At 44.6% G+C, this 27020-nt stretch overlaps 1 protein-coding gene across 2 annotated transcripts in view; it reads left to right on the top strand.

The window, feature by feature from the left end:
- The window catches only part of KIRREL3 (kirre like nephrin family adhesion molecule 3), a 761495-nt gene that overhangs the window by 516850 nt on the left and 217625 nt on the right, over window positions 1-27020 (top strand). The window lies entirely within an intron of this gene.

Here is a 27020-nt window from a genome sequence, read left to right as displayed (position 1 = left end):
CAAATGTCCCAAATTCGCACTTCCCAAAGCAATGTACAAATCGAAGCACGGCCATCCTTGGATGTTCACACGTCTTCTCTGAATGTTGCAATGGACTTCGGCTGCCAAGTAGCATGCACAACGATGCATATACAGTGGTACCTCAGGTTACAAACGCTTCAGGTTACAAACTCCGCTAACCCGGAAGTAGTTGCTCCGGGTTGCGAACTTTGCCCCAGATTGAGAACGGAAATTGTGCAGCAGTGGCAGCAGACCCCATTAGCGAAAGTGCGCCTCAGGTTACAAATGGCTTCAGGTTAAGAAAGGACCTCCAGAACGAATTAAGTTCATAACCCGAGATACCACTGCACTGGGTAGGGTAAAGTGTTCCTATATTAGGGAAAATATAGAATGCAAAAGATGCATTGTCCTAGGGCAGACATAGGCAAACTCGGACCTCCAGATGTTTTTGGCCTACAACTTCCATGACCCCTAGCTAACAGGACCAGTGGTCAGGGATGATGGGAGTTGTAGTCCCAAAACATCTGGAGGGCCAAGTTTGCCTATGACTGTCCTAGGGGAAATGGTTGATCCCTAGTACCATGGCATGTTAAATCCCTGACATTTCTGGTGAAAAGGATCTCACGCAATGGGACTTGGCAACAACCCACAATATCATGAAGGATATTGGGGAGCCAGAGCCAGGCAGTGTAGGACCTGTTGCCCTAGAAAGGCCAATCACCTGGCTCAGTAGTTTTATGCAATCTCAACAGCGTTTCCCTGCCTCACAGTCCTCCTTTCGCCCTGCCTTCGTCTTCTACAACAGAACTTCCTGAAACTTCTCTGTTCCCCCACCATGCTCCCACCACTGCTCCCTACACCATAGTGAATTTCTGAAAATAGCACCTCAGATCTGCTCCCACCACTGCCAATATATGCAGGCAGGCTGCAGTGAGTGGGCATGGATGGAATCATAGTGTTGGAAGGCACCTCACAGTTCAACTTGCCCAACACCTGCTAAGTGCAGTGCCTGCTCCAGCCACCCTCGCCAATGGAATTCCCAGCATACTGCTTCCTGACAGTGGAGGTAGAACATAGCCACTAGTTGGGCCCTTGAAAAATACATCCACCCTTTGAGGCAGTCTCTTCCACTTAGGTTTTGTTTTTTTCCCCTCAAACAAATGCAGAGGTGCATTCAGCCCTTTTTTTCCATCCAAGGGCTGCAATCCCCTATGCACGGTTAACATGCCCTCCTGTTGTACATCATCCTTCCTGCTTGGATTAATGGCATCGCTCAGTTGTGGATCGCCGAAACTCCTGGGCTCTAAAACCAGGAATCAGTCAGTGTTAAGAGCTTGCTGGGTTGTTAGTGACCTGACAAAAGTATTGACTCCTTCTCCCCATGTCAGGTGGCAGAGAAGAATGAAGCCCTCGGAGCGTGACATCATCTGAGCAACAAACCTCCGCTTTTCTATCGATCTTGCCTAATGAAAAATGAAAGTAAAGCTTGGGAGGGTTACAACAGCAACTCTTTTAAAAAAATTGGGAGGAGGAGGATGAGGGGTGCCAAGACTAGGCTTAAGGGTAAGGATTTTTGTACTCAAGTCTAGACCTGGAGGGTACATTCTCCAGCCAAGAGTCTCTGAGCAAATGGAAGCTGGAGCCTGAATTGCAGCAGCCAAAGAGTGCTAACACTTCCCAAGCACATTTGTATGGCAAGAGAACATTCAAAAGCCCTGCTGGATCATACCAAAGGCCCATAGAATCTAGCATCCTCTTCCGGTAGTGGCCAACCCAATGCCTCTGGGGAACCTGCAACAGGGTATGAGTGCAACAGCCCTTCCCCACTTGTGATTCCCACCATCTTGTATAAAAACCAGACCCACCTTAGTATTCAGTTGTGAGGCAAGGTTGAGGCACCAACCCAGCCCTGATCACAACCCTGCCATGCCCTGCTCTAGCCTTATCCAGATAAGCTGCAGTGATGCTGGTGTTGAGCTCCATGGCACTGCCCTATCAGATGGACCGTGGCTAGCACTAGAGATTGGTTACTGAAACCTGAGAATTCTCCCTCTCTCTCAGTTTTCTTATCTGTAGAATGGAAAGAATAGCAGTGTGCTTCATAAACAGTTGTATCCATTCAGTTCTTCAACTGAACCAAGGAATACTATTCCCAGACATGTGTGGGGTGTCCTTGAGCACGGAAACCTTTGCCAAAATCCAACAATGTAATGTGGTGTGGGGAAAATAGAATTTCGATCACCGGCCATCAAAACAGATTGGGTGGGGGGAGGGACACAGCTACCTCCTTTGTATTTGTTGGAAATGTGTGGGAAGGGTCAGTTCCATTCCTCCTGTTTCTCTTCCTCCAGTTCTAATGTGGAACCTCTCAAAGCTGCTCCATGTAAGACTTAGAATGCAGCTCATGTCGAGACTGCAGGGTATAACCACTGCATAGATATATTTTGCTGCCATGTACACATAATAATGAATAACAACATATTGGGAATATGTGATTGACTGTTGCCCTTCTCACACAAGTACACAAGTAGTTAAATGCATGTCTGTGGGGTCATCACCACACAGTTTGCATGCAGATTACAAAGTGGAATTTTTGTAAAGTGTGAAGAGCTCTTGGATGCCCATTAAGGAAAAACTGCACACCCTCCTTTGGGAGGCTCGTCTTATGCCTTGAGAATCATAGATCTAAAGAATTAGACTTCCTTAATACACTCACCTTTTGACCCCCATGGGAGAGGCAAGGGATTCATAGTGAATTATGGACTGAACAACTCCAATGAATCTTCATTACAGCATGAAATGAAAAAGGAAAAGGGAACTAAATGGAAGATCTCCCCTGGGTAGCTGGCGGCTGCAACTTATGAGCATCTTGTTAAATGGGGGGTGGCAGTGGGAGGGTGGGAAAGATAACACTTGTTTTACTTAAATAAGCAGTGCTGCGCTTCGGTAGGTTCAGAGAGGGCACTGGTCTTACGTTAACAGTGATCTATGCAAAGGTAGTGTTAGGGCTGGAAGCAAGGCAGAATGCAAACCAGAGAGAACAGCCATGTTTGTGTGTCCAGGTTTTCACTGCAAAGTTGTAAGGCTTAAAGGTTGGAGTAGAAGATGCAGGTTGGTTATTTCCACTCTGATTATTGATCCCCCCCCCAATACTGGAAGGGACCCCAGTCCGATGCAGGAATCACAGGTGAACAATCCCTGACAGATGGCCATCTAGCCTCTGTTTAAAAACTTCCAGTGAAGGAGAGTTCACCACCTCCAGAGCTAGTCAGTTCCATTTTCAAACAGCTCTTGCCCTTGGGACTTATTCCTAACTTTTAGTCGGTATCCGCTTTCTTGTAATTTGAATCCATTGGTTATGGTCCTACCCTCTGAAGCAGCGCAAAACAAACTTGCTGCGTCTTCCATGTGACAGGGAAAGTCTTTGTTGTGTGCCTGAAGTTCAGCAAAGAAGGCGCCTACCTAATCTAGTTTGGGAGGGAGCGCCATAGGGTTGGAACACTGAACAGTGAGCTTCCCGTAGTTACGAAGATTTTGGGCAGCTGTCTCTCCCCGCCTTACCTAGAAATGCTGGAAATTGAACCTGTGACCCTCTGCATGCAAAGCTGATGTTCCACCACTAAGCTATGGCCCTTCCCTATGGACTCCACCCTGTAATGGTGTTTTCCAGCCAGCGTCTTGCTATTCCATTAGAGCCACTGATTCCCCCAGTTACCTGCTCCATCCTTTCCCCTCCGCTGCTCCTGCTGGCCAAGCCATTTTGGTTTGTCAGCCAAGAAGATGGAGCTTTCGATTAGGTTAATTCCACCCACAGGTCGTCAATATACTGTCCTCTTCTGCAGTGATGGAGGCAGGCGAGCCTATTGATATTTCTTAAGGCTCTTATCGAGCCGCAAGCTAGAAAGAGAAAAAGGGAACCCAGAAGTAAACCTGTTACACCTGGTATGCTGCACGCTGGATTGCAAGCTGCAAACTATGAAAATGCCTTCCTGCAAGACAAGCAGTCAAATAGCTGTTACAACTTGTGGCTAAAGCCATTGGCAAGCTTTGCTTTAAGTTACCTGCCTGAGAGGACAATGGACTTGATGGTGAAGCAACTGCTTAATATGGAAATGAAGACTTTAAATGAAATCCCCATGTCCCATGGGCACAGAGGGAGCATATTTTTCGTATGATATATCAATACGACGAATGGAGCAGGTGAGGCGGGATTAATTTTTGTTTTCATTCAAGGAGTAACTACATAATTTGAACCAATATATGAACCCAGCTCTCCTTTGAAATTTGCACTTCTCTGAATTTTGCAAAGCAGTTATCCAGTTAATGTATACAAAATGCATATATTAGTAACAACAACAACAACAACATGCAAATGTGCATTATATTGGTGAAAAATGCTTGAAAAAATATTTTTGTCAAAACTGCATATGTTTATTCACATTGAAATGGTCGTGATTTAAAAAAACTAATAAATTCATAATGCACTTTGAAATTCCAGAGACAGGGTACAAACCATTAGGACTTGATTCAGAGGAAATGCATTTAGGGTGGGAGCATTGAAGTGGAATACACTGGGATTCCTCCCAGAAATCTAATGTGTTGGTCAAAGCTCAACCCTGAAAGCCCTGAAACTCATCTTGCCTTTCTGTATCCCACAACCCCAATATTTTTTACTGCATGTTTTAAGTGCAAGGTGAGGTTGGGCAGACACTGCTAGTCACCTGCAAAGGGCATTGGCAGAGGAAGAGGAGTGCAGGGGGGACCCCCAACAGTGCAATCCCCAGGGTGCTATTGTGGTTGCTCCCCGCCCAGGCTGGGCACCACACCCCAGCAGGCGGCACGCCCCGCCCCTGGGACACACGCCAGCCCCTCCCCTGCCTGCTCTCCGCCCCCCAGTGCCAGAGCATGAAGCTCCGCCACTGGCAAAGGGTACAATTTGGAAGGAATTATCAATAAGTAGGTTAATTAATCAGCAGGCAGGAAGTGTGGTGTTTTTGCTTTTCCCCACACACTGTTTGTGTCTTGTACTCTTCCCCTCCCAGCAGCAACAGTAAAATCATGCACTGGAATCCTAGATGTTGGAAAGAAAGAAGATGATGAAAGTGCAGAGGAGAATTGATGATGGGAGGAATAATTATGTCCCCCACCTACTACTGCTCCCCTCTGAATTGCACCCACTCTGTACCTGCACTCAAGTTTGGTCTATCACCAAATATGTAGTTCAGCCATGTGATTAGTTTTCCATCAGGGTGTGCATGTGTGCGACTGAGGAAGCTGCTGGCATTTCAACTAACAGGACAGAGAGAGACCTGATTCTTGCAGCTGGCTTGCAAGTAAGATCCGCAGCGGTGATGGGCTCCAGAAAGACATGCTGTTGCTCTGGGGGAATCTGAAATAGATTGATAGTCTCTAGCACTACCTGTTGAGTGCTTGCCTGCTCCCCTGTGTCCAAAGGTTATGCTTGAAAATAAGCAGATATCACAAAAACACAGAAGTCTGGACTTCAGGGTCATCTCTTATACAAAGAAAACTTTAAACCCTGTAATGTTGCATTCTGAACTTACTGCTAATTAGGGAAGCATCAACAACATCTCAACACATTTCTGCCTCCAAATCAGATATTGGGTCACCAATTGCAAAGAGAAAAATAAAAGCATTACAATCTCACATCACCCAGGTTCACTTCTTTCGACTAAACATCAGGAAGAACTTTCTGATAGTAAGAGTTGTTTGACAGTGGAACAGACTCCCTTGGGAGGTTGTGGACTCTCCTTCATTTGAGGTTTTTGAGCAGAGGTGGGATGACCATCTACCATGGATGCTTTAGTTGCGATTTCTGCATTACAAGGCATTGGACTAGATGACCCTCAGGGTCCCTTTTCAACTCTACAATTCTATGATTTTTGATTCAGTTCAGCATGTACACACAACATACCCAACTGTTCTTGCTTTTATTATATTCCAGCACTTAGGTTTAAAAGATGCAGAAGGCTTTTAAAGATAATGATTTACCTTTTATATAGTGCCTTTTATCTGCTGTGATCACAAAGCTGCTTTATACATCTATGGATTTTAAAGTTGGGGGAACCTTGCTGTATAGGAAGCATTCCATCAGCTGCTAAATTCTGGCTACCCCTCTAGAAGACGACAGCAAGTGATTCGGCAGCACAGTGTAATTGCCGCAAATGTACCCCCTCCTTCAGCACGCTCAGGGCGCTAGGGAGGCCCAGCAGTACTTCTGCAATAAAAGAGAGTTGTAAAAACACTTTAAAACAACCATGCATTAAAACAAGCACATTATTTTTTTAAAAAAAAGACACGCTAACAGGAGGAATTCAACAAATAAAGCAAGGAAGCCACAAAGACTTCTTTCAATGTTCTTCAGAGCAACAATCTGTTACTATTTATTATTATTATTTATTAAATTTGCATACCACCCTTCATCGATGAACATCCTCAATTCAGGTACTGAGTACTACTTGATGCTTAATTTTTTTAATTGATAGATTCTAAGGCTCACGTTTGTCTGGAAGGTGGCCTCTAAACTGAAGGAGACAATACTGGCAAGTTCAGCTGGAGATGTCACCAAGACACATATCTCTGGAGCAAAAGTGTCAGGGGCTCACATCAGATCCAAAATGAGCATGAAGAGTGGCTTGCCAGGTAGAGTGGAGCCACTGTGCTAGCTTCCCAGCAGGTGGGTCACTGTTGCTTACCGACAGGGGAGGAATGAGGCCAGGACTGTCTTAAGCATATGCAGCGCCGGGGTGCAAAGATCTGCCCGGTGCCCCCCCCCCCCCGCAGGTTGCCCAGTCCCAGGTGCGCAGGAGGGTGAAGTCAGCCGGCTGCCTCAGCATCTCGCTGGCTTGATTGCCCGCAAACTCACGATGCAGAGCCGCCCGCAGCAGAAGAGCCCACTGTGGTGCTCCGACTGACGGGCAGGCTCTTCCCCAGACTAAGCTCTCAGGTCCCAGACTCTTGGCACCCCTGAGAGCCCAGTGCCCGGGTGCCCCGCACCCCTAGTGCCTATGGGTAAGACGGCCCTGAGTGTGGCATTAGTCCTGGCATGGCCAATCTAGTACTCCTACCAATGTGTTAGCACCATGTTGTCCTCATCTTTCATTCCTCGAAAGACCCACCTACAAGGAAGCTATCACAGTGGTTCACTATTCCCTCTCTGCTGAACTGCTTCTGCTCAGGATCCTTTAGTCCTCCACCTTCTTTAGTCCTCCTTCTTTCTTGTACCCTCGTCTACTGCCGGTGAAGTTACTTTCCTCTCATTTTGCATTGGCTCACTGGAAATTTTAGACACAATGACCAGATTAAGGTCTGGCGAACATAACAGTGCTGGAGGGGTGAAGGAAGCTTCACCTGCCCAGATTTCCTTTGTGATAAGGTATCTTTTTCAGAGATACTTTGCCTTTTATCAGATCTGGTCATCCTGGCCTTCTCCAAAGCTTTGCGGGCGGAAGCTGTAAATTACATTCAGTTTTCATAGTGATCTGCCAGGCTCAGGAAAGGGAAGCCAGGAAGGATAAAAGCAGGGAATTGAGCTCGCACAAAAGGCACTTAGTGATATTCATTCAAAATTCATAGGCACAAAATTGCAGTCTGCATAGATTTGTTTCCTTTTGGAAATTACAGGAAAGTACAGTCACCGAAAACTGTTATTCAAATAGCCACTTTACATGATTAGGCCTGCAGGAGGCTGTACTTACAGATGAAGCCCCAATATAATCCCACGTGTTCCCAAGGCAGAGAGGTGAAGCTGTGTAAAATGGAGGACCAGTGGAGTATCAGTAAGTATAATGGATCTGCAGGACAAGGATGTCTGGCAGGAGGAGGGGGCATTCAGAACGTGTAGGGCACTTCGTCATGGAAATAACTTCCAGTGCTTCACCAAAGGAAAAGTTTGGTGTGGGAGACATTATGATGGAGTTGTGACTAAGAATAGGGGGAGGAAGTTTAATGCACACCCACCTAATTTGCACTTCTTGGGATATATGGACCAACACGAAAATGTCCTTCAAGATTTGCATGCCTCTGAATTTTGTGCTGCAGGTCTCCAGCCAGAAAATGTAGGTAGAAATGCAAATGTGAATTACAATGCCCAGATTAGCAAAAAATACCATACAAAATGCATTATACATTAGGGGGTTATTGCTTGCGATGTTTCTGTTGGGAGAAATGTAAACTAAAATGCTGGCGAATATTCGCGAGAGCTTTTTCTTTTTTAAAAAAAAATATATAGCAAACTTCGCAAACTTAAGATGGGGAAAATGAGAAACTGAAATGGATAAATCTGTCTCTTCCTAGTCATGACCCAGAGTTCCTAAAGTGATTTGGGCACTGAATCAGAGGGAGAAGGCTAGTAGCACAGCCTACAGAGGCACTGGATCTGGACCCTGACACGACTTAGGGCAGCAGCCAGGTACCTTCTGAATCCAAGAGCCCAGAACCAGAACCCTCAGTCACTGGACCTCTGAGGCAGACCCCACTGAAGGGCTAGCACCCTGGCCGCACCCCCACCATCTTTCCATCATGCCACTGAATCTGTGCAGAACTGCAGGTACATTGCCCAACCAGAGTTAAGAGAAAGGCCACAGAGTGGCAGGATTCAGGCGAAAAGGTTTCCCCATTTTCCACCAAGGGCACAGGACTTCAGAACTCTAGCATCACCCAGGACTTGTAACAAATCCCTGGTGGGTGTCAGTGCTGAGAATGAACATGCAGTCAGCAAAATAGACTTTGTGCAACAAATGCATGTAAGGACTAAAAAATACAGCAGCTTTATGTCTGAAAGTCATTCTGAGCTGGTGCTGAATTAGGTACAATTGCTGCATCTCAGTATTCTGATGCACGACAGAATTCCACAGGTATATAACATCCCTCACTCACTTCCCATGTGGATCCATTTTTAAAAAGCCTACTTTTCTGTGGCTTCTGTGCCTCTTTGCTTTCCTTAATTTCCCCTCGTCTCAGGCCTGTACGGCATTGTTGAATGCTTAATTTTTAATAGAAGCAAAGAAATAAGCAGCCGTATAGCACCCTTCCTCCTTCGCCACACCCCAACATAGGAAGCCAGCCGAACACCCATTACATTTTCACACATCAATCAAGGTGTTGGTAAATGTTTGTACACACACAGGCGCCTCCATATGCAGGGATGTCAAGAGTGTTGGCAGCTGAAGATACGCTGCTTGGCAGGGATTCTGCGGTAGTTGCTGCAGCAACGATGTTCTGAGAGAGTTCCAGAGCACCATCAGACGCTGCCTTACTCTAGGTCAGCCAATTCCACCTTCCAGCTATTGTCTACTCCACTTGTGATGCCTCTTTCTGGCTCTCATGCAGAAAGTACTTCTCCCATCCACTGCTCCCTTATCCTTTTAACCCGAACGGGTCAGCGACCGAACCTGGGATTGCATTTATTTGTTTGTTTTTATTTGAGACATTTTTGTACCACTGGATCATTAGCATTTCCAAGAGGTGTGCATAAAAATAATCCACATAGAAAACAAGACACAATTAAAAAGTCATCGTAACATTGAGCACTACCATAACATTTTGCACTCATTCCCGTGTTAATTCCCTGATATTTTTGAGGGAGGATCATGAGGGAATAGACACATGCATGCACGTGCAGAACGGGTGGGGGAGTAGATGCTGCCCAGTGATGTTCATTGCTTGTTGTGTCACACCACACCCATGAGTGTGGATGAAATTTAACATGGCATGCCCACATGTTGGTCAAAAGGCCACAGCTCCACAATGCAACAGGTGCTGCAGTATGAAAGGAACATTGGGAAATGGAACGAAAGTGCTAGCATTATAAACAAGAAACTAACATATTTCCCACCCTTAGTCAGTAGGGTACCCGGCTCATCTCAGTCAGGAGTTCCACATTACATGTATGGCTTTCAATCGTTATGGGTCATGCAGCTGAGCCATGAAGGACCACCAACAGAGACTCCCTTCACAGATCTCAGTGTTTGGACAGGGGTATAAGGGGTCAAGTGGCCCTTAAACTATCTGCGCCCAAGGTGTTAAGGCTCTTGTAGATTAATACAATAATGTTAAACTAAACTAATACAGGATTTTTCTGCGTGCTAAGTGTGCGCTCGGCCACTGAGCTCTGGTCACTCCCCACCACTCTGATGCCAGAGGAGGGCACTGACTCTGCACAGCAGGAAACTACAGCATTAAGAATAAAAGAAGAGTTTGCTGGATTAGACCCATGGCCCATCTAGCCCAGCATCTCGTAGTAGCCCACCAGATGTCATGGGGAAGCCCAAAGATTAGAACCACGGCTTAGAAATCTGTTTTAATGGTTATGGTACAATGCCTGGAATGGTAAAGAAAAGGATACCTCTGAGCATGTGCAGATTGTCTTTCCCTCACCATGAAACTATCACATGTGGGATTAAGGAGGAAGAGCGTTTTCATGTGATTTATAGTCAGCCTTGTAAACAGAACGCATTTTAGAAATGAACAAAGGATGGATAGTGACTGCCATTTTACTACATTTTTCCCCCAGCAGTGTTTAAGGATGTGTGAAATGATGCTGAGAGCTGCTGTGGAGTTTGGACATCAGATGAGACCCATTTGTGACCTCAGTTGTGCTTTTAGCATAATATATTATGTCTAACTAACTATTAAGGCATCCCTACCTTCCTCTCTGATAAAACTCCTGAGATGATGTTAGGGAATTAAACATGCCATGGATTTAAAAAAAGGAGAAATATATGCTGTAGTTGGAGCATGTACTGTGTGGAATTGTTCCAGGGTTCACTGTCAGGAGCCCAGTGGGCTCAGCAGCAAATAGTGTTATTCATGAGGGCAAGTGGGCAGTGTTTCAGAGTTAGCAAACAAGAATCCAAAAGCAGACAACGTAGTCTGAAATAGACTGGCTGCCATTTTCTGGAGCAGGTAGCTAAAGGGAACAAGGCTAGGGTTCTTCTTCCACACAGAGAGAACATGTGTGTTCAGCATATTCCGGGTCCCCTGATGCCTGTTTGGCTGACTGGTTGCAATTTCATTTCCCACCACTGCCAGGGAGGGTGCTGTGGAGCAGCAAGGTTCAGGCCTGCCTGTTGCTCCTCCTGATAGCACAGAGCAAGGAAGTTTGCACTTCTCTGCCAAATTTCCTTGATTTAAGTCCATTGTCACCTTCCCTTACACATGATAATACAGTGGTACCTCAGGTTAAGAACTTAATTTGTTCTGGAGGTATGTTCTTAACCTGAAACTGTTCTTAACCTGAAGCACCACTTTAGCTAATGGGGCCTCCCACTGCCACTGCACCGCCGCTGCACGATTTCTGTTCTCATCCTGAAGCGAAGTTCTTAACCCGAGGTAATATTTCTGGGTTAGCGGAGTCTGTAAACTGAAGCGTATGTAACCTGAAGCGTATGTAACCCGAGGTACCACTGTAACTGGAGACTTCTGTGAAACACCAGAAGGTGTCCAACACTGAGTCAGCCCCCTGCTCCATCTAGCTCACACTGACTGGCAGCATCTCTCCAGGGTTGAAGGTTTTACCCAGCCCTACTGAAAGTCTCTGAGTATTATTATGAAAGAGATATGGCTGCTGCTAAGCATGTTCTTTTTAAAAAGTTTTCAATATAGCATATAGTTTGGCCCCCAAAGTAAAATATTTCCAGATGTAACCATGAAGTGCCTTCAGTTTTTCATTTCAGAAAAGGGTGTGTCGTTTAAAATGGGATAACCTACCACCACTTAACCTTCTAGTATGAGATGGGCGGCTGAAATTCATCATTGGTGATAAGAGGAAGGGGGTAATTTCCCTGTTTACCATTTCCAGTGCATTCTGACTGTGAAAGGCGATGGCTGAGGAATAAATCTGCAGAATCAGAAAGGCATAAAATTTGTTTTTTAAATTGATGGTCTATTTTATTATTTCCTTATTAGTTTGCAAATTGTTATGAGCTCTAAAGTTTGTCAGCCTACAACTGAGAAGCTGCTGGAAATCCAGGGAAGATCTGTGAATAGCTGTGCGAACTGTATTCTCTCTTCCTCTTCACGGCTGAAAAAGCCACTTATCTGCTAGGCAGAATAGAAACCTTTGCTTCTTATCCTTCCAGACATCTTATCTAAACTGGTTCAGGTGGCGAGGCTGCAAAAAGGCATAATTAAGGCAGAGAGGCTGGGGAACCGCTGACAATATTATTTCTTGCGTGTCTCAAACTGTTTATCGCATCTTTTTGTGTGCGTGTGTTCACAAATGCAAAGCAGCACAATGCACTTTGGCTGGATGGTCGTATATACACTGTCAACACCTCCGCCTTTCTTCCCCCCAAATAAATCTTATTTAACTGGTTCCATTGACAAAAACAAAAAAATAATTAAGGCAAAAGTGGTTGAGAAACATTGACATTATTACTGTAATGCAGCTGCCTGTTTAGTTTCTCTGACAATGAAATGCAACCAGAGGGAAATCAGTTTTAAAGATTACCTCCTAGAGATGTAAATTGGGGGACTGGGATGCATGGAGCAGGGAAGAAATGCTCTCAAACTAGGAAACATTTCAAAGTTGGTGGCAGTCTCTTAGGAGCATTAAAGACCACAATTTACCTTTTGACTGCATTCTGTTTTCTCTCAAATCCTTTATTTCCGCCTTATTTATTGACTGAAGAGGCAGCACAAACACTAGAAAGTGATTCTCCAGCCGCTGGTCTTAAAAAATCCATAGAAGAAAATTATTCTCGTGAGAGTTGTTTTTCTTTTTTCTTTTTTTAGCACTCTCTGTGAACTAGGCTTAATTGAATTACTTTGCTTCAGAGGGGCCTTGAACTAGATGTGTGCTGCTGTTGAAGGTTAGGAAGCATGTGCAAAGCAAGCTTCAATTACTCACTAGTAGGGATATGGGGGAAATTCAATTCCGTTCACCTCTAAAGGTGAACTTAGCTAATTCACAGTTTCTAAATTAGCACATGAACCAAAACATAGCCATCCTTCGAAATTCAAACTTCTCCAAATTTTGCAATGCAGATCTCCAGCCAAGTAATGCATACAAAAGGCTATATGTTTATATTAGTAAAAACAGCATATTCAAATAAACTATATTAGGGGCTTCTGCGTTGCAAAAAAATGTATATTTTAGGTAAAATGGCACAGAAATATGTTTATGTTCATAATAAAATGCTGGTGATTTTTTTTTCTAATCTTAATAATAATAATAATAATAATAAATCATTATTTATACCCTGCCCATCTGACTGGGTTTCCCCAGCCACTCTGGGAGGCTTCAAACAAAATATTAAAATACAGTAATACATCAAACATTAAAAGCTTCCCTTCAGATGTCTTTACTTAAGTTCTCCACCTTCCCAAATCCATTTGCAATTTACAGGTTATTGATGAAATGAGGAACTGAAAGTTTTGCCCATCCTTACTCACAAGTAGGTGGAGGTTGAGTGGCAATGAGCAGGGTCTGCTCAGCCAGCACTCCAAGGACGTGGCTCTGTGTCTTTCTTTCCCTGAACCCCTGAGACCCTTGTCCAGGACAGGAAAAGGGGGAGATGGTAGTGAAAAAGGAGGAAGTTGTGGTGGCTTCCTTCCAATTGGGACATCAGGATTCTGCGAGAAAGTAATGGGAATAGCTCTACTTTCCCATCCGGGATGCTGGGAACTGTAGCCCCAGTGTCTACCTTGTCAGGAAAGGACACTCCACTGAGGATCTGGTGAGAAGGCAACAGCTTGTGCTCAAGTGTCTTAGTTCTGCACATATTCCCCTGGTTCCTTTGCCTGTGCCTGCTTAGAGCACACAGAAAGGATCGATTCCATCCAGGGATGCTCATTCCATGAACAGAAAGCTGTGTGAATACCGCCCCCCGCACCTGTGCTTCCAAAGTTACCAATGAAACAGATTTTTCCTATTGTAGATACAACAAGAAAAGTGAGCTGGAGCAGTGAATTTGCATTCAGATGGAGCCACTCCAGCTCTAAATTGATTAAATGGCTATAGTCCTACAAGTCAGATGCTGAAGATGTCTTTGGAGGGCAGCTAGAGTGCCCAGAGGTTAATGGTGAAATATGTCCTTTTCAGGTTGTTCTATATAGTTCTAGTGATGCACTGTTCTCCTTTGCATAAGGGAGGGCCCTTATCTCAATGGGAGAGTCCATGCTTTGTTTATTTAGTCCCTGATTCGGTTCCTGGCATTGCCAGTGAAAGGTCTTCCACCATAATTCTTGGGACAATATATCATGCAATAAGTAGTTTCCTGAAGCTCAGAAGAGTGACTTGTTATCCTGTTCTGAAGCAAAAAGGGAAATTTTGATGGCTAACAACTTTATTGTAGCATAACCTTTTGTAGTTCACATACTGTACTGCATCAGAATGTCTCTCTTGTCAATGTGTTAGTCTGAAACCAAGACAATGGAAGTCTTGAACCATTTAGGTCAGATTTGGCTATTTGCAGCAATGTTGGGGAGGGAATTGTAGCAAATTCATCTTGCATTCCATTGCCTTCACTCTTGAAGGCCCAGAGGTAAGGCAGGCCCAATATATTTTGCTGCCTAAGGTCGAACAGCAAATTGTGCCCTCAACCCTCCAGGTCAGGTGCATGTCATCCAAAGCTGGCCAGATTGTTTTGGTAAATGAAGCAGAGAATCCTACAAGCACCTCTTCCCCTCCCTGGCAGGGAAAATTCATCAGAAATAAATGTATTAATTAACTATTTTGCTGCCCATTCATAACACCCCAAATCAGTTGCCAGAAGAAGCCGTCTCACTTTTGCCTAATGGCAGGGCTGGCCCTGATAAGAGGAAAGAAAATACTGTGTGTCTAGAAAGCAAGTTTTGTGCAGTAGGGAGGGGAGTGGAACTGCCTTTGACCTGTCTCCATTTAAAGGTTAACTTAGCAAATTCACACTTTCTGAAACAATACACGGACTGAAATAATGCCATCCTTTGGAATCTGCAGTTCTCCAAATTTTGCAGTGCAGTTCCAACCAAGTGATGTGTACAAAAATTCATATACTAGCGTGAAGTGTGCATAAAATACAGACATTGATGAAAATAACATACATAAAATGTATTAGAGGAATTTTTTTGCACAAACGTATGCTTTAGGCAAATATGCATGCAAAAATGTGTGCGTTTGGAGAAATCTGCACTAATACGCTGATGGATTTCCATGAGAAGCTTTTTAAAGAAAAAAGATTGAAAACTGATACAAAGATGTGGAGGACTGAACTGAAGACTGGAAAACTGAGAAATGGAAAATAAAACAAATTGGTGTGTTTCCCCATCCCTCCTTCTCGTTGCTAATATGGGTGAAACTTCAACTCTGTTTACAAGGCCAGCTGAAAAGATCAATGAAAGTCCAGACTCCTTTTCATTGCTTGCAAACCAGGCTGTGAAGTTAAAATTTGCTGGGAAGCAGTTTTGATACAGGTCCGAAAACTGGTGTTTGCCAGAAGAATCAAAACGTGTAGCTCCCCCTTTTGAACTGGCCCAGCTCAAAAGCAAATGACCATCCTCAAAGAGTCAGCTGTTCACATTTCAGAGCAGCCAAGCGGTAGATGGCTCCCCAGAGCAGCTGTGTGCTACTCAACGTAAGAGAGTTTTCATGGTCTGGAGCCAAGGGCCAGAGTTACTTGGACGGCAGCACTTCTGCATTCAAGTCACAGTCTCGGTGTTCAACCCAGAGAACTCCTTACAATAGCACTAAAAAGTCTATTAAAGCATCTATGGGAATATTGCACTAAAAACAATTTCTATGAGAGATTGGTTATAATTACTAATTAGATCTGATTGTAATTATTTCTCTCTACTGTCCCATACCTGACACACAAAATAACTCTGGTCCTTCCTAACAATTAACAGTGAAAGTCTTTTTATGATACACTGGATGATTAGATTAACAATTGCAGTGTCTCTGTTCTTTCTGACATTGAGGAAAGAATGATATTTACAGAAGAACTTTGTAAATTAAATTAAGCTAAAATTAACTAGAGTAGATGAAGGGTATGAAGGTGTTCTTCCCTCCCATCTTCATTATTCTCTCTCTCTCTCTCTCTCTCTCTCCCTCCCTCCCTCCCTCCCTCTCATAAGACTTGCCTCTGGGTTTATTGTGAACGCTCAGCTCAGGCTCAGCTTCACCATTAGACAAGAGGTGAAAACTCATTAGAGCCTGCTCTGACGAAACCAAAGATCCAGTCAGCTCACTCTCTCTTTTGCTACTGGAACTGGAATCAACTGCTACAAAGGAAGTGTACAAAAGTGTACAAAAGATTTAGTTAGGAGTGTTCAAGGAATATGTTCTTTACAAATGGTGGCAGGATCTGAGCCACATCTCTTTGATTGCGATGGCATGGAAGACTTTGCACGTCTTTGAATTTTGTTTTGTTTTTTAACAACCATACCTAAATAAGTATAAAATGTGAAACTGAGAGGGAAAATACATTTAGTCCAGAGGGTCCCAGAGGACCTCTGGCTGGTACATAGATCAAGTTGCCTCAGGGTTCCCCATGGACCTTGCGCAGGTTAGGTGTTCCACATAGAGATTCTTCTGATGAATGTACTCCATTTTAGCTCTGTCTTATAAGGCAAGGGTGGGGAACCTCACATCCAAGAACTGAGTGGAGCCATCCAGGCCACACCCCCTTTCCTCAGGCTACACACCCCACGGGTCCTGCTTCTTTGACTGTTACTGCCTGGTGGGAATTTGCCCTTGAATTCTTAGAATTCCTCTTGTTTGTCTGGATTTTGGATAGTGACGGGAGTGTGTATAAGTGCATTACTTACTCTTGTGGAGACAGAGGTGTGTGTGTGTGTGTGCATTAGTGTCTCTGCCCACTTTTGTTTTTGCCCTCCCTGCTGGCATGTGGCCCAGAAGATAATGTGCTTCTCCATTCCTGCCTTACAGAGCCATAGAATCTGCCTTGGAAGGAGACTGGTTGAACATGGAGTAAGCAGATAAAGTTTTTCTCCCTCTCTCTTAACACTAGAACTCACGGACATCCAATGAAGCCGAGTGTTGGAGGCTTCAGGAGAGGTTTTTTTTTAAAGGTACTTATTCACACCACACATAGTTAAATTATTGAACTCGCTCCCTCAGGAGCAGTGATGGCCATCAATGTAAAGGCAAAGGTAAAGGGGCCCCTGACCATTAGGTCCAGTCGTGACCGACTCTGGGGTTGCGGTGCTCATCTCGCTTTATTGACAGAGGGAAGGGCTGTCACTGGCTACTAACTAGCCAGGATGGTATGTTCTGCCTTGAGGGTTGGAGGCAATAAAGCTTTTGAATACCAGTTGCTGGAAGCCATGGAAGGGGTCAGTGCTCTCATGGCTGGGGTTCCCCATAGGCATCCTGCTTGTTGGTTTCTCATGGGCATCTAGAGGACCACAGGGAGAGCAGGCTGCTGGACTAGATGGGCCATTGTCTTGATCCATCAGGCTCTTAAGTTCTTGACAGCAACTTTCCCTTGTTTTTCCCTGGCATGCATTACATGGGGTGACTGAGAATGCACAGAGAATTGATGGCATTGGTGGGTGCGCAATTGATTTATAGAGTTATTATTATGTTTTCTGCTCTTATACCCCCTTCGTAATAATTCTTAACATTTTATTTGCCTTTTTGACAGCTGCAGCTGACTAAGCTCTTGTTTTCAGCAAGCTAACTAGAATTATTCCAAAATATCCTTCCTGAGTAATGACAGCTAGTTTAGAGCCCCAAATTGCACAATGCATTGTGTGATATTATTATTATTTTCCCCTGATGTGCATCATTTTGCGACATTTCACATCTCATGGGCCATTTTCATGCCGCCTTATCGAGTGTTAAGTCTTTGCAATCTGCTTGAAGCTTAAGTATTTTGATTCCTTTTCTTCATCATCTGGAAATGTTGCCATTTTCCTGTTCAACTAGATATAGATATATTTTCCAGGATGCTAATGAAGATGTTCAACAGCACAGGCCCTTAAAAGAGATCAAAAGAAAACTCTGTTTCATTAACTGACTGGTTATTTGCCTAGGCTCTTTTTTCCTATTTCTTTAGCTCATTGATTAAGAATTGAAGGAATTGTTCATCCCATCCCCAAAGCAACTCACATGTGGAAGGCTCAGCATGGGTTCACAACAAAGCCTAGGGGACCCAATATTTGCAAATTCTGATGCAAACATAGGAATCTGCCTTATTCTGAGACAGTCCATTAGTCCATCTAGTTCATTACCCTGCACATTAACCGGCAGTGCTTCTCTGGGGTTTTTTGCATAGGCATAGGGGCTTTCCCAGCCCTACTTGGAGATGCCAGGGATCAAACCAGAGACCTTCTGCATGCAAAGCAGATGCTCTGCCACTGTGCTATGCCTCTTCCCATATCACACTGATAGGGATCAAACTGATCTGGTCTGCACATCCCAGATGAATGTGCAGATCTGAACTTTTTTTTAATCCCCCAGCTTTCCCACTTCCCAAATATTCTGATGATATTCTTGGATGAAAACATGTACCGACATAAAGTGTAGAAAATATAGAATTTTGAGAGAAAGGACTTCAAAAATCTGTATTATTAGTTTTTTTTAAAAAAAAAATGTGAATGTTCAATATTTTTTATTCTTTTTTATTTTTGGCAGATTAATACAGAAGTAGGTCAGAGGAGAATTGTGGGGACAAATATAAGAAAGTGACAAGGACAAGAAGTGGGTTGATGTGCCCATTCGCACACCACTCCTTTGGTGTACAAGCACAGGTGTATTGTACACCAAGGTGGGAGAGGTTCCAGGTTCCTCCATTTTGGCTAAGGCCAAAGGGAGTCTAGGACTGGCTCCATCCTCTTCTTCACAAGAAAGTTCATATGGGAAATGCACAGTAGGTGAGAGGGGCATCTGGGGACATGGCAGGTGTATGATGGGTTGCACAAATTACACAACTGGCTTCTTGCAGTGAATGCAGAGGAGCCCTATGGAAAGGGTGCCTTCTTTTCCTCCCAGTGTCAACACAAGGAAGCTGCGTGGAAGACCATTAAACAAACTGATGATGATTCATGCATTAGCAAGGCTCATTAATCATTTCAGGAAGATCAATGCTTGAGCAAGGTTACCTACCAGAGCCAGTCATTCAACATCTTTCTCTTTTCTTCCCCCTGGTTTCCTCCTTCCAAACAAACATTGGCAAGACTATTGTCTTATTCCAGGTGACCTGCAGCCACTTAATCCACTTTTAAATTTATTGTATTGATGTTTTGAAAGTGGGTTTGTGAAAATAATAGCCCTAGTTTGCCAACTTTTTGTCTGCCTGTGTGCCAGGCTTTTGTAAAAAGACAGATGCTATTATAGCACTTTGTTTCCCTGAAATATTGCTGCGCTCTCTTTAGGCAGTTGCTTCCCACTTGCTTAATTTCATGGTCCCTCCGTTCTCTGGCTGGCTGTGGCCAAGACCAAGATAACTTGCTGGAGAAAAGTCTTACTTTATATCCTCCCACAGTGGTATACATATTGGTTACCCCATTGTATCCCCCAAACAACACTGTGAAAGAGGTTGTGCTCCTGGTCCAGTGTTGCCCACTGTGCTTTCCAGATGAGCAGATTTTGGTGCAGCCCCAAGCAAATCTGAACAATCTAATCACGGCACAACACTAATTAGCACATATGCAACAAAACATCACAAATACCTAAACTCGAAAAGGCCAGTGTAACCAGACAGCAATATAGAAACCCCGTGATTTCCATTCTGACTACAACTCCCATCACTCTTGGCCGTTGTCCATGCTGGCTGCAGTTGATGGGTGTTGGAGTCCCAATCACATCTGGAGAGCCTCAGGTTCTTCACCCTTGATCTATAGGGTTTCCAGCTTAGAATTCCCCTGGTCAGTGACCTGAACCATATGGAAATGCTGGAAGGACATTAGAGTGTAGCAAGCAGAAAAGTACTGCTCTGTTGACCAGACAATGGCAGAAGGCAAGGCCTGAGCACAGCTAGAAATTTCTTATTGCCTGCTAGTTCCTGGGACTGTAGCTGCACACTTGCTTCTGCATCTGCAATAGGTTCTGAGACCTGAACACACAGAGCCCAGAGTAGCCCACTAAGCACCTACCTCACACCTTGAGTTTTTTGTTCAAGTGCCTAATTTTCCAACAGTGGCTTTGGCAAGATCCATGAAAGGGGAATGAGTGACAGTGGAGCTGCTTTTCTCAGAACGTAGGGTTAGAGGTCATCAGGGAAATAATGAATTAGACACTCATAACTGATTAGTGCCTCAACTTTCTGCTCTACAGAAGGTGCCAATTTATTAAAAGAGTGTAATAGTTAATGTTCTCAATCAATAGTTCATTCTGCAGAAGATGGAGCATTGTTAAAGACACAGAGATCCTAGCACACCCCAGGGTTGTGACTAAGGACGGGGAAGAAATTTGTTTCAATTTGCATTTTATGGGGAACCCATCAAGTTGGAATGTTCTGGGCTGGATTCAAATAACTGGTTTAGTAATGTGGATACCTAAATTTAAGATTGGAAAACTGAGCAACTGGGAGAACCAAAATCAACAATTCCTTCCATTCCTGTTAGTGAGTAGAAGCTATTTCTGAGGCTACTTTTCCTGATTCACATTATTTATAAAGTATGCCAGCAAGGAGAATAAAATATGGGTCCCAATGATCAAATGTGGGGAGGTACCACAGCCCAGTGGTGGAGCACTCACTTTTTCATGCAGAAGGTTCCCAGCATCAAGCCACGGAAGCTGTAGACCAAAGCCTATGGAGGGCACCAGGTTGGGGGATGCTGGTCAAAAACATCTGGAAAGTACCAGGATGGGGAAACACTGCATGGAAGGGTTTTCACAGTCTGCCCTTTCTGATTCAAACACCAAATACACTGACTTTACACATACACAGGAAAAGATGTTAAAATACAGGGTAGAGAGAAGTATGTCACAACCCCTTTGGTTTGGATCTGATTTCAGTTCGAATTTACAAGACATCTGCCAGCTGTCCCATTTGTTATTCTGGAGGCTTATTTGATCTAACAGACATGCTATGGGCATTTTAGTTTCCTTTTGAAACATAAAACAGCAGCCTCCCCAGGCTTGCATCAGCAGCTGATTCTGAACTTCGGGGGGAGGTTGTCAGTGAAGTAGATTTCTGTTCAGTGGGCAAGAAAGGGTTTTGGAAATAAAATCCTATGCGTGCAGAATGGGATTTCCTGGATCTGGGCCAGAGTCTATTTAGTGGCAGCTGGGGGTTATGCACTCAGCGCTGTTCTTAAAATTATGCATAGTACATATTCTGAGATGTTAAACAATGCAAAATTCCAATACCTGGTGCAAAATGGGGAACCCCCTAAGCAAATGGAATTTGGCTTTTAGAGAATGTTTGTTTCTCCAGCAGTGCCAGCTTTTGCCTGTCACTTGGGTTGCCCGAGCAAAGAGGAGTTAATGGAGCAAATGGAAATAAGTCGGAGGTAGCCCAATCTTGTTTCTCGCGGAGGCGGGGAGAACTGTGTACTTGCTTAATGCATTCTTGTTTGCTCTGCCACTGGCATGACCCCCGGTCCTTTTTAACACCTTGTTCCCCACGAAGAATGCCAGGCCCTCTCTCTCCATGGCACATTGTCAGCCTTAATTATTTCCTGCATATTTCCTCCCCCATATTGTTCTGCGAGGCTGCGTGATGAGAGAACAGGAGGTCACGGCGAAGCAGCATGTTAATCTGTCTCGCATTACAATAGCCGTTGAGACCAGGTGCCCAGATTGAATGCAGCGGTGTTCTGACGCTTCCTGTTCAGACCCGCTAGGCCACTTTGGCAACCCAGAGGGACAGGAACACTGAGTCCCCAGGGGAGCTGGGAGGGGGTCGAGCCCTGTTCCATTCACAAGTTGAGCTGAATGGAGGGGATGATTAAGCCCAAGTGCTGAATGGCAAGAGAAATAATTATAAGGCAATTATTTCGATGGTGACCCCCTTCAAAGGAGAGTCACAATGCTGTGCTACAGTCAAAGGCAGCCTGCACCATTCTGAACATATGAGTTTCCTATGGCTGCCGTTCATGGATAACTAATGAGAGGAGATACTTTGGTCTTATAGAGCTGTGGGGTTTTTTTTAGTGACTGTCACTATGAGGTACTGATAAACTATAGATGTAAGAAACAGTGACTTGCCTGGGAATTGGCATTTCGTTCTTAACTTTGCTATTAACTACCTGTCTGTTGGGACAAGGGACGTATGAAGTGGGGGGCGGAGGGGGCAGTCCACCCTGGGTGCCAGTCTGGGAGGTGACAAGATGGCCCCTGCCTCTCGCAGCTGTAGAGCAGCCGAGGGCACACGCAGTCAGTATGGGCGCCGCCCTTGCACACCATCCATATGGGCATCCATACGGGCTGCCTCTCGCACGGCGACCATACAGGCTGTCCTGCATGCACACTCCATACAGGACGCCACACATGCACACTCCATATGGGATGCCGCTCGTGCGGCAGCCCGTATGGTCGCTGTGCAAGCGGCAGCCTGGACAGACACCAGTATGGACAGCGTGCATGAGCAGCAGCTCATATGGTCACCATGTAAGCACACTCTGTACAGGATGACGCACATGCGCAGTCCATATGGGATGCCGCGAGTGCGCAGTCCGTACGGATGTCGCATATTCATCACCAGGCAGTTTGCCCCGCCCCAGGTGCTGGAAAGGGTTCCTCTGCCACTGGTAGGGACTGGTTATGGCACGCTTGTATTTACACAGGAGGTTAGCATTTGTATTGGAGTCTGTACAAGTTGTGTGTGTTTGTGTGTGTGTGTGTATAGTGTCAGTAAGTAGATACAGTGGTATCTCGGGTTACATATGCTTCAGGTTACATAACCTAGAAATAGTACCTTGGGTTAAGAACTTTGCTTCATGATGAAAAAATAAATCGTGCTCTGGCGGTGCGGTGACGGCAGGAGTCCCCATTAGCTAAAGTGGTGCTTTGGGTTAAGAACAGTTTCAGGTTAAGAACAGACCTCCGGAACAAATTAAGTACTTAACCTGAGGTACCACTGTATGCTGCTTTTACAGGCCTGTGGGGAATGTTAACAGCTATTACTAGATTGGCTGCTTAAACCTGCTACCAAGTTTTAAAAGCAAAATACTCAAAGGTTTCTTAATTCAGATATCAAGCTGTACATTTTTTTGCATCCAAAATCATGACGTTTGCCTTTGGTGACTTGAATTATGTTCACATTCCAAACGTTTGGCTTCTCATTTTCTGCTTTTTGAATCATAGAGGTTGATTAACCAACTCTACTCAATATAATGGGGGGGGGTGTGCATGTGTGCATGCTTGCTAAGTGTTTATGCCTGTGAGTCAAATGTGGTTCATATGAGCAATTTACTTTGACCCCCTGAAACACTCCCAAATTTAAATCAGGACATAGTACAAATTTTGCTTATAACTTCATTAAGAAATTGCTATTGGTTTCCAAAGTTGTGAGAAGTAGAATGGGTTATATGCAGTGAAGCACTAAGTTAAAATCACTTAGCAGAACACGTGTTCTGCTGGCGAAATATTTTGCACCAGTGGAATGTTGCCGTGCAAGAGAAGGGACAAGCAAGCTGCTTGCAATTTCATTCGGCAAATGATTGTGCAATCTGTTGTACAACACATTTTCATTAGCACAGCTGTTGCACTAGATTTGTATGCTGCAAAATGTTAAAACTCATCCCTCTGCTAGTGCAAAAGCCCTTGCATTAGTGGACAGAGTATACTGGATACAGTTCAGTGGGTGCAGATGGTGCACCAGCTTAAACTCTGCAAAGGCACATCTAGCAAGACCTGCCACTTGAACTTTCAGGGGCAAAGCTGTTTCCAGAAATCCCCAGACTATGAACCTATGTTTTCAAGCAGACTGCTACACAATCTAGCACAGGTTGAATCCATCTGGATTAAGCTTCAGTGTTACATCTTTCTTTGAGTATTGAATATAGAATAACATAATATTTTCACCAGTCATGCTGATAAACTTTATTACAAAGGCTGACCACCTATGAGCACAGCATGGCAAAATACAGGTCCACTCTACAGAACAGGATAGAGTAGCCCCTTGAAAATTCCAGCATTGGCCAATATCCAAGCAAGGCTATCCCTCTCTTTTTGCAGTGTTACAGGAAGGGAGAGTGCTCTTGAACTCAGGTCCTGTTTGTGGATTTCCCATAAGCATCTGGTTGGCCACTCTAAGAACAGGATGCTGGACTAGATAGGCCAATATCCTGATCCATCAAGGCTCTTCTTATTTTATGTTCTTATGTTCAGTGTTCTTACATTCTTACGTTCAGGGCATGCATCTGTTCCCAAGCCATTCACTACTTTAAATACCAACCATTACAAACTGTTAAAAGATTTCTCAGAGTCCTGGAATGGATTTCCCATGGCCCTCATGTCCAGAGTTGTCAATCCGCACCCACATTCCACCCACGCTTGGTGCCACATGCTTATCATTGATGCAAATTACTTGCATCAGAAATGAAATATATTAAAACCAGCATCACAGAAAGTTCAATTTATCATAAAGAGATTCGTTTCACACTGCTGTTTTTTCCCTGCAATTGCCTCTCACTGGGTATCCTTCAGTGTTGCTAATGGGGACAGAACCGTGTTCTGTTAAAGTGAGCATAGCATAAGAAGATCAAAGGTCCATCAGGAAGACCACCAGCAGAGCATGAAGGCAGTACCTCCCCAGCAACTGGTACTCATTTTCATTTTGCCTTTGAACCTCAAGGCTCAGCCATGATTAATGGCCGTTGATAGATTTATCCTCAATGACTTTGTCCAACCTCCCTTTGAAGTCATCTAAGCCAAGTAGCCATTGTTACATCTTGTAGCAGTGAATCAAGAACCACCTTAATTTGTCTGCTGGGAATCTATTGCCAAACAATTCCAGTGGACGACCATGGATTCTAGTGTCTTGGAAGTTGAAAAAAATACTTCTCTCTACCACCATTCAGATAAGGAAAGAGGAGAATAAGGGAGCAACAATTAGCAAAACAACAGACTTTGATGCTGCATTGTCCACTAAACACGTCCCTATGAATGAGACCTTAGCAAGCAACAGGCAATTTTAATTGGAGGGTTCATTATATCTTCGCAAGATGTCAGTCCCAGTGTTCCAGCCCTTTGAACTCCCAATCACTACGATATCATGAAATCTGTACCTCTACTCCTTGGGAGGGGCTGCATCCAAAGGAAAATCATGCTGCTATGTTATATATTTAAAGAAGAGAATAGTTAGCAGCAGAATAATAATAATCATTTTATTATTACAATTTATATGCTGCCCATCTGACTGGGTTGCCCCAACTACCCTGGACAGCTAACAACATATTAAAAACACAATAAAACATCAACCATTAAAAACTTCCCTGTATAGGGGAATGACTTTCACTCCTCAATTTCCAAAAGCCCTCTGCCATGCACTCGTAGTAGCATTCAGGCCTAATGAAACATGGAAAGCTTTCTCATACCAAGTCATACCATTGGTCCCTTTAGCTCACTACTCCAGTCCAGGTTCAGTCCTGGGTGTCTCCAGGTAGGGTTGGGAAAGACTTGTGCCTGAAACTTAGTGCCTGATACCAATCTGGTATTCTCCAGTTGTTTTGGACTTCAGCACCCATCAGATCCAGCCACCAAAGCCAATCTGGAGAGCATCATGTTGGGGAAATCTGCAGATGACCTTTTCACGAAGCATTCATCATTATTTGTGCTCATGGTGCATTAGTGAGCTTACAGAGTAAGAATGCCCCTCCAAATGGCAACGATGCAATATCAGTGGGGAAACATCACAGAACAACTAATAAAGTGGAATGATGTGTGGACACTCCAGTATAAATCCATCTCCAATGCACCATTCTTGCATTAATGAGCCATTAGAGAATACAGTGGACGCTCGGGTTGCGAACATGATCCGTGCAGGATGCACGTTTGCAACCTGCATCATTTGCAACCCGCAGTGGCGTGTCTGCGCACGCGTGGGTTGTGATTCGGCACTTATGCGCAAAGCACAATTTAGCGCTTCTGCGCATGTGTGACCACCGAAACCCGGAAGTAACCCGTTCTGGTACTTCCGGGTTTCGGCGCATCCATAACCCAAAAAAACGCAACTTGAAGCATCTGTAACCTAAGGTATGACTGTACAGCGGTGGGGGGAACAATCCTGGGAGGGGGAACCCACCAACCTTTCAAAATCAACCCCACCTGCCACTAGGGAGATGAGATCCGCAAAGCTACACAGGGAACATCAAGCTGGGGTCACAGCCCAATGCAACTGGTGCACTATTCCTGCCCTTAGCAGTCCTCCCCGTGCAAAGCCATTGCCTGGATAGATTATTGTTATTTGCCAGGGACCAGCTCCAGCAGTTGTCAAGAAGCTGAACTCCAGCTGGGTCTTCCAGAAAACAACATCCTGTGGCAACTAGACACACACACACCCAAATCAGAATAGCTGCCCAAGTTGAGTGAAATATGATTACTGCCTTGGATAGTAGCAGTGCTGGTGTTCTGGAGGCAAGTTAGCAGCCCAAGCCAGGAAACAAGCAGGCAGTCCAAAGCCAGCTCAGTCTGCACCTGTGCAATGAATTGTTTTAGACTGAAGGTCAAACGACATGTTTAGTTTAACACATAGCCTGCAGCTACACAGGCACATTTTTCTTAATCAAAAGTGAGTGTGTAATGCCAAATCCAGACTGGGACCACAGCGTGCAGGGAGTGGAGATTGAATGCTTCCCACATAGCTGTGAACTCCCTGAAACTTATTACCATCACACACACACACAATAGAGAAGAAGAAAGCTGAAATGGGCTCAAATGAGAGCCTTTTCTTTTTACTGTAACTAACTGTTGCATGTGGTTGGAATTTGGTGGGGTGCAACTAAGAAGCAAGTGGGACGCAGGTGGCGCTGTGGGTTAAAGCCTCAGCGCCTAGGACTTGCCGATCGAAAGGTCGGCGGTTTGAATCCCTGTGGCGGGGTGCGCTCCCGCTGCTCGGTCCCAGCGCCTGCCAACCTAGCAGTTCGAAAGCACCTACGGGTGCAAGTAG

This window comes from Podarcis gaigeae (assembly GCF_964106915.1).
Source record: "Podarcis gaigeae genome assembly, chromosome: 15".
Lineage (NCBI taxonomy): Eukaryota > Metazoa > Chordata > Lepidosauria > Squamata > Lacertidae > Podarcis > Podarcis gaigeae.
The sequence above is the reverse complement of the archived record's forward strand: the minus strand, read 5'-3'. Positions and strand labels throughout refer to the sequence as shown.